The sequence below is a fragment of the Anopheles arabiensis genome, chromosome 2 (assembly GCF_016920715.1).
Source record: "Anopheles arabiensis isolate DONGOLA chromosome 2, AaraD3, whole genome shotgun sequence".
NCBI lineage: Eukaryota > Metazoa > Arthropoda > Insecta > Diptera > Culicidae > Anopheles > Anopheles arabiensis.
The window spans coordinates 101,764,757-101,778,754 of record NC_053517.1 but is presented as its reverse complement, the minus strand read 5'-3'; the positions used below and the strand labels follow the sequence as shown (position 1 = coordinate 101,778,754).

The window sequence follows — 13,998 nt, the reverse complement described above, 5'->3', positions numbered from 1 at the left end:
GTTTTTCGGTATTTTGCACACACACGCACACGAGAAATGATTGAATTTCTATTTTTGAAACGCATACAAAGGCACAACCGAAACCTCAGCAGTATTCGGTTGCGTGCCAACTTGCCAGTCACGTCTACTAAAACCGTTTTGCAAAACTTGCAATTGTTTGCGGCTGGAATTGTTTTCGTTCGAGCACGAAATAATTCACCAATAATCGGCGCATTTGGAAAGTGTTTTAATTTGCATCATTACTCCAATCGACATGCATCTGGGTGGAAAACACACACACACAGGCGCAAATTGTTCAAACTAGTGATGTGTTAAATTGGAAATAGTCCGAAGTTGACTCCGATACGACTCTGAAAATTGCGGAACTGACTTCGAAAGGTAGGTGTACCCAGTGGTGGATTTAACGGTGCGCGGACTGAGCGGCCGCGGGGGGCCCCGTCAATGTAGGGGCCCTGTGTATGGTAATTCCTGCATATAGAAGAGTGTGTACAGTAGTCTCAGCGAGATCTTCTGTGCTAGATAGGGGCCCCATGGATGAAGGGACTCATAAACTATAGGGACCCAGTACAGGGATTCTGAGCACCCCCCCCGCCAACAAATCATTAAAGTGTGTTTAATTCAAAACTTAATGCAGCATTATGCAACCCCCCCCCCCGCTCGACACCAACCGTGGGGCCTCCACTGCTTTTAACGCTTAGGGCCCCCAACACCCTAAATCCGCCACTGGGTGTACCCAGCATTATCTGAAGTCGTCCGGAGTTGGAGTCACCTGGATTTTTCCAGAGTCGTCCGGGGTGTGAGTCATGCGGAGTCGGCCGAAATCGTCCCCAGTCGGTCGGAGGCCAATGTTCTTGGCATGTCATCTTCGACATCTTCCGTCTCCGGCAGACTCTGGAGGACTCCGCATGACTCAGACTCCGAACGACTCCGGACGATTACGGATGACTTCAACTCTGGATTACTTCAGCCAACTCCATACGACTCCAGACAACTTCAGAAGACTCCGGATGACTACTACTCCAGACGACTCCAGACGACTCCGAATGATTACGACTCCAGACGACTCCGCCCGACTCCGGACGACTCCGCCGAACTCCGGACGACTTCGGATGATTCGGACTCCGGACGACTTTGGACGACTCCGGATGACTACGACTCCAGACGACTCCGCCCGACTCCGGACGACTCCGCCGAACTCCGGACGACTTCGAATGATTCGGACTCCGGACGACTTTGGACGACTCCGGATGACTCCGACACCGGCCATCTCCAGACGACTCCGGATGACGACTCCAGACGTCTCCGGCCGACTCCGGCCGACTCCCGATGGCTCTGCCGAACTCCGGACGACTTCGGATGACTCGGACTCCGGATGACTTCGGACGACTCTGGATGACTCCGGCACCGGTCATCTTCAGACGACTCCGGATGACTCTGGCACCGGCCATCTCCAGACGACTCCGGACGACTCCGCCGAACTCCGGACGACTTCGGATGACTCGGACTCCGGACGACTTTGGACGACTCCGGATGACTCCGACACCGGTCATCTCCAGACGACTCCGGATGACTACGACTCCAGACGACTCCGCCCGACTCCGGACGACTTCGCCGAACTCCGGACGACTTCGAATGATTCGGACTCCGGACGACTTTGGACGACTCCGGATGACTCCGACACCGGCCATCTCCAGACGACTCCGGATGACGACTCCAGACGTCTCCGGCCGACTCCGGCCGACTCCCGATGGCTCTGCCGAACTCCGGACGACTTCGGATGACTCGGACTCCGGACGACTTCGGACGACTCTGGATGACTCCGGCACCGGTCATCTTCAGACGACTCCGGATGACTACGACTCCAGACGACTCCGCCCGACTCCCTTCGAATGATTCGGACTCCGGACGACTTTGGACGACTCCGGATGACTCCGACACCGGCCATCTCCAGACGACTCCGGATGACGACTCCAGACGTCTCCGGCCGACTCCGGCCGACTCCCGATGGCTCTGCCGAACTCCGGACGACTTCGGATGACTCGGACTCCGGACGACTTCGGACGACTCTGGATGACTCCGGCACCGGTCATCTTCAGACGACTCCGGATGACTCTGGCACCGTCCATCTCCAGACGACTCCGGACGACTGCAATCCCAGACGGAACTATTGGTTCCAATTTTTCCAGAGTCGGACCGGAGTCGTCGTTGCGCTCCAGTTAACACATCACTAGTTCAAATCCAAAGAAACCTCACAATAATAATACAGCGTGATGCAACGCAAGCGAAGCACCACTTTGCACCCAGAAACTCATCTAACTTTGTTCCTTTAAGTGCCAATTGCAAATGGCTTTAAAGTGCTGTTGCTGCCGCGGGTTAATCAAACCCAGGGTTTGAACCACAGTGCTTTCCCATTTTTTGCTCGAGCAAGTTTTCTTCCTCCGAAATGAAGCAAATAAAAAAAGAAAATGAGTAAGTGGTGAAAGTTCAACTGAAATCTTGCACACCGCTGGTGATGGAAACGCTAGTACATATTTGTGCTTAGGTCACCACAGCCGGCGTCCCATCTCCCCCGGGGAGGGGTGTCATACATCCGTGACAACAACATGCTGACGCAGCACACGTCTCTATGTGTATGTGCACTGAAAAACACATTTCTTCAGCTTGTAAGAAAATCACCCATTTGCTACACTGCTCTGCTGCTGCTTGCCGCTTCGATGTGTGTTGTGCCCTTCAGCGACTCTTACACATTATTGCACTGCAACCAGCAGCCACCGCAGCATAAAAATGAAAAAAATAAAATCCATCCAATTCCATTTTCGACCCCTGTTACCTCCTCTCCCGCATCCTCCATGCAGGCCATATCTGCAACAATTTTACACGAAATGTCACCCAGCGTCGGATTCATTTCCGGCAGCAGTTTTTCGCTCCAGTTTCGTCTTTATTAGCCCGCCGTTTGTGTTTCTAACCATTTTCACAAACCATTGACTGAATGAAAGAACCCCACCCGGCGGGTCGTTTTCTTGGCGGGTCGAACGTCGATACACACCATACAGAGCGCGCCAGAGTAGTGCACACACAGCTTTTCAATGCAGTTTTCGTGTAGATGTTGCTTTTTACGGCTGCGTTTTTCCTTTTTCCCCGTCGTCTTTTCCCCCTGTTGACATTCTAACAGGGGGGGCGAGTGCATTGTTTTGGTTGGATGCGGTCTCAACCGCCCGTGCTTCTCTCCGCTGCCGCCACAAATGCTGGCGATCTGCAGGGCAACCCCTCCCATCGATTGCACTTAGCCGTTACGACTATTTTTCGTTTGCACCAATAAAATGGATCGAGTGGCGAAGGGAAATGAACCGTGTACCCCCGACCCCCCCCCCCACCCCAAACACACACACACGCCACACATAAAGGCAAATGAGGGCAATCGTAATGTTTGCCCAGGTTCATTGAAACACGCTGGTGGCCGGTGGCATTAGTTGATATTTTAGCGAACGTCGTTCCGTCCGGTCGGTTTGCGTTTTAGTGCACTGTTTACTCTGGCCGGTTTCTTATTTCAGTGCGCCACGCACCACACACCGACGGGCGCCGGGAGCGTAAAAATCAATATAAATTCATATTATAATCCTTCGCCCCACACACACTCACTGGCAAATGCTGTGCCGGTTTTATTATTTTGCTTTCCAATTGTTATTGGACGGTAGTTTTAGGAAACAAATTTTGAGGACATCTCGCCATTATTTATTTATTTTTTTTTTTGCAATGTTGTCCAGTACCAGTTATGCTGGAACGTAGTGTCACCAGCACGACGATGGACCATTGCAGTAGGGATACATTTTTAATTGTATTTGTTTCGCCTTCCTTCCTTTTTTTTTTGTTGCTCTCACAAATAAACCTATTGCGAACGAAAAAGGGCAGCTGTTGCGGGTAACAATTTCTCTCACCACATGCACCACATATGCACCAGCTAGTGTGTGTGTGTGTGTGTGGACGCAGCGTCACAGGTCATGCGCCAAACTCTGGCACAACATTCAATTCTTCCATGCATATCATTTTTGGTGCTGCAAGAGCCACTCAACCAAAAGCTACGCGAGCAGCGCACACGGACGTACCACCCAACCCAATCCTGCAAACTGCATTTATTTCGTGTGTCGTACCGGGGTGGCCAACGGGGTGGCGTATGAGTGGGCACAAGGTGTATTAAAAAATGGGCCACAGCATTTTCTGACTCGATGCATAAATATCAGCATTTATGAGTATGTGGTGTGGACGTTTGTGAATGCTAAAAAGAACGAGCTTTCTGGCCGAATTGTTCTGGCCGGGTGCTGGTTTGGGCCCGTCATTTTGGGGTGGGCCATGCAGTGAAAAATGCATTTGAAAAATGCAAAAAAAAACTAACGCTCCACCAACTGAGGGAGCACCAACAGCATTGGCAAAATAAAACGAAATAAAGCGTATGGGTGGGCGAAAATAACCGACTGATGCTGGATTTTTTGCATGGTTTTGTGGTTTGTAAATGGCATTTTTTCGCTATATATTGCATTGTCGTTCGTAAATGTCGAGAAGGGAACACCATTACACAAGAACGCCGCACATGAATGATGTTATGACACAGTGCTCGTAAAAGTTATGACAGGACGAAAAACACATTACAGGACGATTGAAAGGCCAAAAGAGGAGTTGAACGGCGTTTAGTGACACAAAAAAGCGTCCAAAAAGCGTTGCATTAATTGCGCCTTGTTCACCATGAGCATAACCTCAAACGAAGCGCTTAAGGCGTAGCGCCCAATGACTCTTTGGTAGGGTTTTTTTACCGTTTAAAATAAAATAGCTAAAAACCTTTCCCTATTTCACACATCAAAGCACCATTCATTTCATCATCAAGGCGCATTTTCCATCGCTTGCGCAGCAGTATGCGAGAGCTCCAATCGTACAGCGGGAGAGTATTTAAATCAACCCGACCCTCCCCCCTAAAACAAAGCACCCGCCACTTGCCAAGCGCAATTCCCAATTGGATACGTTTTACTACAACCGCTCCCCCTTCACCTACTCCCTTGGACCAAAGTGACTGTAAATAATATTTTTTAAAGCTGCTCACGTTACGTTCGCGCACTACTATACGCACTACGGCAAGGAGGAAAATAAACAGAGGCGAGCGAGCGCGCACTCGCGATCACAATAAATAGCCCAGCTGGTGTGCGTGTGCAGGGAATGGAAATGGAAAAGCGTCTCGCGGCGATCGGACCGGTTGTTTACGCACGTGTTGAATGCAGTGGCCCGCCGGTCGGAGGAGCGCAATGCGCATCGGGTAACGCGACACGGGCGCACAGTAGGTCAAAACAAAAACCGCAAAACGAAATGTATGAAATATGAGCTGTGAAGGACATAAAGGAGCAGAGCATGATGGAGAAGTTGGAACTCGAACGTTTGTGTGAAGTTGATGGAAATTGGTGTAGCAAGAAAACAAAAGAGTTTGTAGGGCGCAGTTTGATGAAAGACATTCTGTGAAATGATAAAACGATTTCATTACACTCCATTACACACACACACTCTTTGGTAATTGAATCATGTACTTTAATGTGATTTTCTCTTCATGATCTTCATGAGCGTATTAAAATAGGAAAAATGAAATAAATCGGAAGAAAACGCACGCTACAAAGAGTAAGTGTATCAATCGATAAAATTCCTCAACCAGCAACGGCTTCTGCTTCCCATCGCTCCGTCATCGGTGCCGCAAGGTGCAACAAGGGAACGAAGGGCGGAACGAGGCAGAAGGCAACCACGGGCAGCGCATAAAACATTGCGCGCTCCCTTTTGATCCGCGAGCACAACAAACAGCGACGGCAGAGCGCACCTTTCGCGCGTACGATCCGCAACACACGCAGCAGCAGCAGCGGCTCTTGGCCAAACACACACGCGGCCGGCCGCCCGATTCATTTGATTGAGTGTGTATTTTTGGAAAGAGCGTGTGAAAGAGACCGCCAGCTGAATGTCTTAAAATATCCGCGCACAATCCCGAATCCTGAATGGAGGGCGAAGAAACCGGGGGGCCGTGTTGGTGGTGGCGTTAGCTGCACCTACGACCCCAAAGACCGTAGGAAACAAATGGGTGATTTTCCCCGTTTGCGCTACGCAGCAAACCACGGTCCAACGCCGACGGTGACGAGTTTTCCGCCGAGCATGAGATTGCATAGTGCGGAGGAGGGCGAACGCGGGGATGGTACTACATGATGATTTGTTCTGGTGTACAGGGGAGGTTTTTGGGTCGACCACGTGAGCGCTGCAAATAAGGCGTCCGCAAATTTGCTTGCGGGGGTGGAAAAAGAAAACACAGCGCCACAAAGTGCAACATAATTTACCAAAGACTCTGTGGTGTGTGTGTGTGTGTGTGTGGGCTTTCCGATCCTGCCTGATCCACCCCCGTACAGCCAGCAGGTGTAAAGGCTTTTTCGAAGGGCAGTGTAACCAGGTGCTCCACCAGGCACTAGAGCTATTTTGAGAGCACCTAGAGAGAGGGAAAAAGACACTTTGATTTACGGTTAGCGACCTTCAGGTCTAAAGTGAAGGTCCTCTGCCCTAACCAAGACGCAAGCAGCATGTTGCGGTGTGGGAAGGAGAAGGAGCAGAAGCCGAGAGTATTGATTTTTCCATGCAAAACCAGTTTTGCAGTACTTTCGTAATTTCTAAACGCTACGGAAAACTGCCCAAAAGCAAAATTATTTTAATGTTTAACAATTCAACCATGTCCCCGTATGTTAAGTGTGAAAGTAGACTTGTTGGAAATGTTCCTCTAAATAATGCCAATCTTTCCTCAAATCGCAGTGCCCGACCTATCAGTGTGCCTTCCGATTGGCCTTCACTGTTTTACGGCACCACCCACCTGATAGTGGTCTGAATGAGTTCCGAGCTATTTTTAGCGCAGTGGTACCGCCTTTGAACCCTCCAGCACCGATGCGTTTCATCATTTGCGTCTAGCATATACAGGAGGCAACGGGTGTGGGAAAGCAAGATGGCGAGAGCACATAAAGTCCAACGGAGATAATGCAGGGCGAAACCTTCCTTTCCGATTGGTGTTGCGCTATTAATAAGAACGCTTAATACACTAGGACCGACCGGTACCGGGGACGGGACGGGGGGCCTTGAGTGCCACAGTGCAGGGGGAGGGGAGAGAAAGGCAGTGATATTCATCGATTGCAATCTCGGAAAATTTATTACCGCACCCTGTTTCTATCGATCCACCCGTCACAGCTGTGGTGTGATTCGAAATGCCAAACGGAGTTGTTTGGCGGTCGAAAGGCAGCTACAAAGCGGACAAAAACCACACACACACACACACACACCGACAGGAGACACACAAAGCTCACGTAGCTCTTGCTTACAGCCCCGGTTCGAGTCCCTTGGAAGATAATCCTTCTCGTGGTGAAGCTTCAACAGCTGCGGTCGTGCAGGAAGAGGGCCGACGATTCGCCGGAAGTGTGCACAGAGCTTTTGTCTACTCCCTTATTTGCCACCCACACACGTACAGCCGACGGTACAAATTTCATAAATCATCGCCCAAAGTCCACTCTGCCGTAACTTTAATTGTGCCGACGATAAAGTCGGCTTACGGGGTGGCGCGCGCGCGTTCGTACCGTCATAAAACATTTCCCGGCAGTCGGCTGTGGGTGGTGGCGGCATTAAGGCACTGGGCTAATTGTCCTGCAATCCCGGCTTATTTGAGGTCGTCCGTTTTTTGCCGCTGACTTACTTGTTCTTTGGTAGTCTCGTCGGCAAGATGAAGCGAAGGCGAACTAGTGTATCTAACAAACTCGTTACAAATAGCTATAAAGCGGTGAGTTGGAATGGCTGCAGAGACATGGCCAACACATCCGTGGGGAAGTACTCAAATCTCAACCGAACCAAAAACTTGCAATCTTGCGCCTACAATCTGCACTATCCTACACCAACATCTGCGTCCGCGTGCTGCGCGCCGTACAAGTTTCTGCAAATCTTTGCTTCCGCAATGATGATGATTAACATTTACTAAAAAATAACCACTTCCCACTTCCAACAAAAAAAATACTGAGAAAGAAAAACTCATTTCCACCCACCAGACGCAGGGTAGATGCTTAATGAATATGTGCACAAAAAAAATAAGACGAAAACGCGAACTGTGGCCCAAAACTACTTTGCCCCGTTCATGGAGCATTGTTTGAGAACTTTTATTCTTCCTTCTCGGCGCACAACCACTCCAAATGCTTGCAAAAACTTTTCCACGAACAAGTAGTACCCGGAACGGGAACGAGTACAGAAAAAAGAGCACCCAGAAATTTACGAACCATGCAATGGAGCCGAGCCGAGATGTATGATTTCTTTTTGCGCTTTCGTGGGACGCTCTTGGCAACAGAGATCCATCAAAGACTCGCCAGGAAGAGCTTTTTGAGGGAGCAAACACTCACACACAGACAGAATTGGACGGGTTGTTTGCATCGTCAGGGAGCAGGGCCAGGCCACACTCAAACCATCTCCACGTTGGCCGAGGGGATTAGGTTTCCGCTCTGCGGGCACGCTTGCCTTGTAGTTGTTCTCGGTTCAGCTGCAAGCAGCATGAAAGTGAAAATTACGCCGACTTTGTGGAGGGGCGAAGGTGGCGATGTGGAGCGAGTGTGGGTGACTGCGGTAGTGGAACAGGAGATAATTATCTCTATCTTCTGGTTTTATTTTCGTGCGCATCCTTGTACGTCCGGCTCATCGTGCGAGTACGGGCTCGTACCGACCGGAGCACTACACCCGAGGCAAACAAGAAAACGACAAAAAAGGACAATTGAAACACACAACAAGAGAGAAACAGGGAGAGAGAGAGAGAGAGATGAATAAAATGAAAAGAGAAAATCAGCATCGACGGACAGGGCGACGAGCAGGCAAGTTTATTCTTCCGGCAAGCTCCCGGCAGCTTTTGACCCCGCGATCCGCACACTGTCTATCCACACTATGGGGCTTCATTTTCGCCACCAAACCGGTCTCTAAGCCTTTTGAAATGGGCCACTCATGCCGCACAGCCGCAGCCGCAGCCGCAAGTCGTAGATAATAGACCACACCACACCCGTCCCCGGTTTTGGGCCGGAGGTTTTTGGGGGTGCAAGAATTAAATACACCAGTACACATTCAGCAATTTCATTTCCCGGCTGGATTAAGGCGGCTTTCTCTCTTTTGGCACTAACCACTTTTTTTGCTTCCTTTATTCCCCCCCCCCTCTCGCTCGACTTAGGATGTGAGAAAAGCGCTTCGCGAGCTTCTTTTTTTATAGTGTAGATCATGTAGCACAACACACCGAAGCGGAACCGGGATAACCGGGAGGCACGGAAATTGTGCTGTACCGGAACGGATGTAACACTATCTGCAGTCGTTTTTTCTCTTGTTTTCCTCTGTGTGTGTGTGCACACTAATCTCGACGTTGGCCAACGCTGCGACCACACACCACAGTATACAAAAATAAGTAAATAGCTACAAACCGTACCGCGAGAGCCAGACGATGGGCGAAATAAAAACGCGCTTTACGATAAACATGTCGGAATGATATTTTACCCTGCTTTAATGATCACTTTAAATAGGGCTAGCATAACGCAGCATATAAAATAGAGTTGTTCTTTAGATTCAACACACAAAAAAAGACTATTGCTAGCCACTGTCTCATCTCCATCTTGCATTTGTGCTGCAAAAGGGCTGGAAAATTATGAAATATCGTCATGAAATTTACCGTCGCCCGGTCTGCCAAACGCTATCAGGGCCCTGACTACTTTCTGGCATTGACGTAAGGAAGGCTCAGTGCCTCAAAGGGTGCCAAGAAAGTAAGCCTCACTGCCTCCGATCATTTTATCTCAGTTCTAGGCCCTGCTCCTTTCCTGCCTTGGTGGAATTTATTTCCAACCCAGCAACGAGCCATTTCCGAAACACAATATCTGCATTTGTGTGTGTGTGTGCGCTGTAATATCCGATCCGAGAGGCTTTGCATTGCTCTTCCTCTTTCTCTGTTCTTTGTTCTCAAGGCTCTTGTAATAAAACCCCCGTCAACAACAGTAGCAGCAAAAGCAAAAAAAAGGAGTAGCACAGGAAACTCTATTGAGTGATATTCTTTCCGTTTTCGATGCGGCGCGTACCAAGGATTACGTTTAAGCGTTGCATCAGTAGTTGACAGAACCGGCCCTTCCCTCACTTGAACCGGCTGCTGCGACTGCAAAAGCACGGCACGGCAAACTTCCCGAACTTCGGGCAAATGCGGATGTCGTACATCATTCCCGGTTGAGTTCGTCCCATTTTACACCCCAAGGCAAGGGAGAGAGGGGGGAAGGGGGGGGGGAGGGAAGACGCATCCGAAACGCATCTTCACCAGGGGAAAGATAAAGGGGTTGCTGCTAGTTTTTGCATTACATGCCAATGTGCCCGCCGCCAAATCTCCACGGGGAGGGAAAACCGGCGCTCATGCTTCACGTTCAAAGGTCGTCCATTGCATTCCAGTGTACATATCCCGGTGCAAAAAGCGGGTCGTTCGGGGGAACGACGCAAACTTTCTTCCTGCCAAGTGCTGTTTCGGTAAAATCCCACAGCTGGCAGTAATGCTGCTGCCGCCGATGCTGGCAAGACTGGTTTCTTCCGCCGCTGAACGTGGCCAATAAAACATCCCAGCCGATGGGGAGAGACCCGGGCACTGCATGTCTCGAAGACGACTAAAGTTCATTCCCTGCATGCCACAGGGCGGTAGGGAGGGAAGGCAAGCGGCATTGTCACTCCACTCCCAAAGGGATCGTTTTGTGGTCGCCCAGTGCCCTGGCCGTGTTGGGTATGGCAATGGTTATGTTACCGGTCGGTCCGCTCCCCATGCTGTTTCGTGCGATAGGACCAACTTTTTGACCTAGTAACTGAAACTACTGGCAACGGAACTACATTGAACTCGTGTGTGTATGTGTATGTGTGTGTTTGAGGCGTAAAAAACGCGTTCTGTCTATTTAAGAAATAAAATTCTGGGTGTAGCTAGCTGTATGAAGCCAAAACGGGAATCAAGTGAATCGCTTGAATGAACTTTTTATACGCGTTTGTATCTCAGTTTCCAAAAACAGCCTTGATGGTTTAATAGATAGACGCACATACTCCCCAGTCACAAGTCCCGTGTAGAGACAGGTTCGATTCTCATCTGAAACACCGCACAACCATTTGCATTACAAGCTCTAACTCGTTATTATGTGAGCTGTACAATGTAAAGTCATTTTAAGAGTTCACGCAAAAGGTAAATACTAGTGTCTTTAGTTTAGTATCCAAATATTTCGAAAGAAGAGGAAGAAGATCAATAGATAAGAAACAAAATTGATGCTTAAGAATTAGGTTTGGGCAATTCGGTTCATTTTGATGATCGCGAACGTACTAGTTCTTTCATTTAGATGAACTGAACGTGAATTATAAGACATCGAAAGCCAAACCCCATTAACGGTAAAGGCAGGCCTTGACCAACAACGGTTGATGTGCCAAAAAAGAAGAAGGAAGCACGTGGTTCTTGGGGCAAACCTTTAACAATAAAGTTGATGAAAAGGGAACATTGATGCATCCTCTTGCTATATTTATAGTGTCAGAAGATTCGCAGTGTATTACTACTCTCATTTGTTATTGCTTACTGCGTGTGTTGATATACAAGGATCCAGCCTACTCTACTTTATGTATGAGAAGAATAATGTAATAAAGAATAATAAAGAATCGATTGAGATCAGATTCGATCTGCAATCGCTGTTACTCTTTACCGAGCACTATTATATCTACAGATTATTCCTCTAGATTGAAGTTAAACTAAGATAAAAACTAACTTTAACTACTGAAAAGCTTCAATCGTTCGTGTACAATGTCGCAAATGCTGCTAATCACATTTGCCAATATGGCTTCGATGCCGTGGAGCAGTTTTACGGTCTAATCTAATAGACCTTTTGCAAAAAGAAAAAAAAAGAAGGAAGGGAAGAATGAGAAGAGTATGTAGCTTTTACTTTTACGTTCATTGTTCAATGCTTACGATTTCATTGGATATTTACATGACATTTTCCAACTGCATTTGGCCACAATGTTACCAATTACCCTGTCCGTGTTTCTCAATCCCGCTGCCGAGCCGCTGTGACAAACATTGCTTTAAAATGCTACATTGTACCTCAACCTTGCCGCCGATTCGCACACATGTCCACACTTTAGCCTCAGTACGATTACGAAATGCGCGACAGTGTCACACTGTCGCTCGTGGCCTCGATATTTAATCAATCTCGGTTAAACCGACTTACGAATGCATTGGCGAGTAGCAGGATTTGGTCAGTAATCTCGTTGTGAAATTTAAAAATAAAACCCATTCCTCCTAGAGATAGCAGCAAATGATGGGATGGGGAAGAGTCAACTGTTATCGAGCGGCATATTACGATTGCATGAGCAAGGGCAAACGTAACGCAACTGGAATGGACCGTCCGTAATCATTTGTCACCGCCGTCGATTAATGCTTAAATAATGCAATCAGCACATCCTCATTTAACGATCGATTTGCTCTCATCAATTTTCCAAATGTAAGCTCGTTTCCTCTGTCCGTTGACGAAGCGCCAGCGGTGTGAAGGCATATACATACATTTATTTAAACCTTTTACAATGTACTTACATTTTATATCGCCAACTTTCTTTTTGTTTTTTTTTCCGTAAAAATCGAACTTCACAATCGTTGCAGTCTGAAGACGCACCTTCCTTGAGACGCTGACCGGTTATTCTTCCCTACTACCAGCACTTCATTGGTGGCGTCCTTTTTCGGTTTTGGTTTTTGCCACACAGACTTACAGGGTTTCCCACGATTTATTGGTCAGTTCCCATGATTTATTGGTGCGTTCCCACGATTTTTTGGTCGTATCCTATAGATTTTTGGTTCGTTCCCATATTTTATTGGTATTTTCCAATTGGATATCAATACAATTGGACCAACAAATTCTGGGAAACGACCAAAAAATCGTGGGAACGCACCAAAAAAATATGGGAACCCACCAAAAATTGATGGGAACCAACCAATAAATCGTGGGAAACCCTGTATCACTCCTTACACCCTGATAAACCCTTACATTATCACTCACACAGACACGCACGCACTGGCCACCGCTTCACTGGCCACCCGCATGGAAGAGGTGCTCGAAGGTGCTGCCTCTCGGCCGCCTCCTTGTTGTATCACATCACACGAGAGGCACGCGCACACACACACAAACCCGCACTATAAACCGCACACACTTGTAGGCACACTTTCGCACGCACACATACACAGACACACAAAGGTATTATGCTAATGCACCACCATTTAATCAATCTCCTATCAAACGCTGCCGCAACACTGCAAACACTGGCCGCCGCTCACTGCGGGTACGACACGAAAAGTAACCCCACCTTTTAGGAAAAAAACGGAGAGAAAAACACACACGTTACACGAGAGGTACGAGAAAGTAGGAGTGTGGCAAAATGGAAGCAAACAGAACAAAAACAAAAACAGCACAGAAACAATTGAGTGAAAAGGGAAATGGGATGTCGCCGCGGTGCTCGATCACTTTATCTAATGGATAATTTAACACCGCCACACTCATAAACACACCGCCCGGGGACACTTGGCACCAGGCACCAGGCGTCAGGACCAAATTCACTTGCTCTGCACGGTTGCGTCGGTGATAAAAACGGGGTTGAGAGGCGAACGGACGACTAACAACATCAACCAGTACCAGCCACGCTTGACAAGCTTTTTTTCTTAAACAAAAAACAACATCTTAATAAGGCAAGACGAAGCTGCCCGTCCCAAGCATAGTTTGCCACACCTTCGTTTCAAGTTCCGTAATCGGTACGGAATGTTCACACTCTTTCGGGGCGTCCAATCATGCTAAAATAAGTTCGAAAGCACCGCACCCTTGCCAGCACACGATTTGTTTTTTTCGATGTTTTTTGGTTACGCCGAAGCTTTCGAGCGTATTCTGTGCCGCCGGCCGGCTCAAT

At 48.4% G+C, this 13,998-nt stretch overlaps 1 protein-coding gene across 10 annotated transcripts in view; it reads right to left on the bottom strand.

Annotated features, from left to right (window-relative positions):
- Positions 1-13,998, bottom strand: part of LOC120896787 (potassium voltage-gated channel protein Shab) — a 101,189-nt gene that overhangs the window by 76,747 nt on the left and 10,444 nt on the right. For 8 of the 10 annotated variants that reach the window (XM_040301219.1, XM_040301218.1, XM_040301223.1 and 5 more), the window contains one exon: positions 13,101-13,404. The gene's annotated coding sequence lies outside the window, so the exon portion shown is untranslated. Of the gene's footprint in view, positions 1-12,640; positions 12,810-13,100; positions 13,405-13,998 lie in introns of those variants that run through there. The other 2 variants (XM_040301221.1, XM_040301220.1) reach the window with 1 other exon arrangement.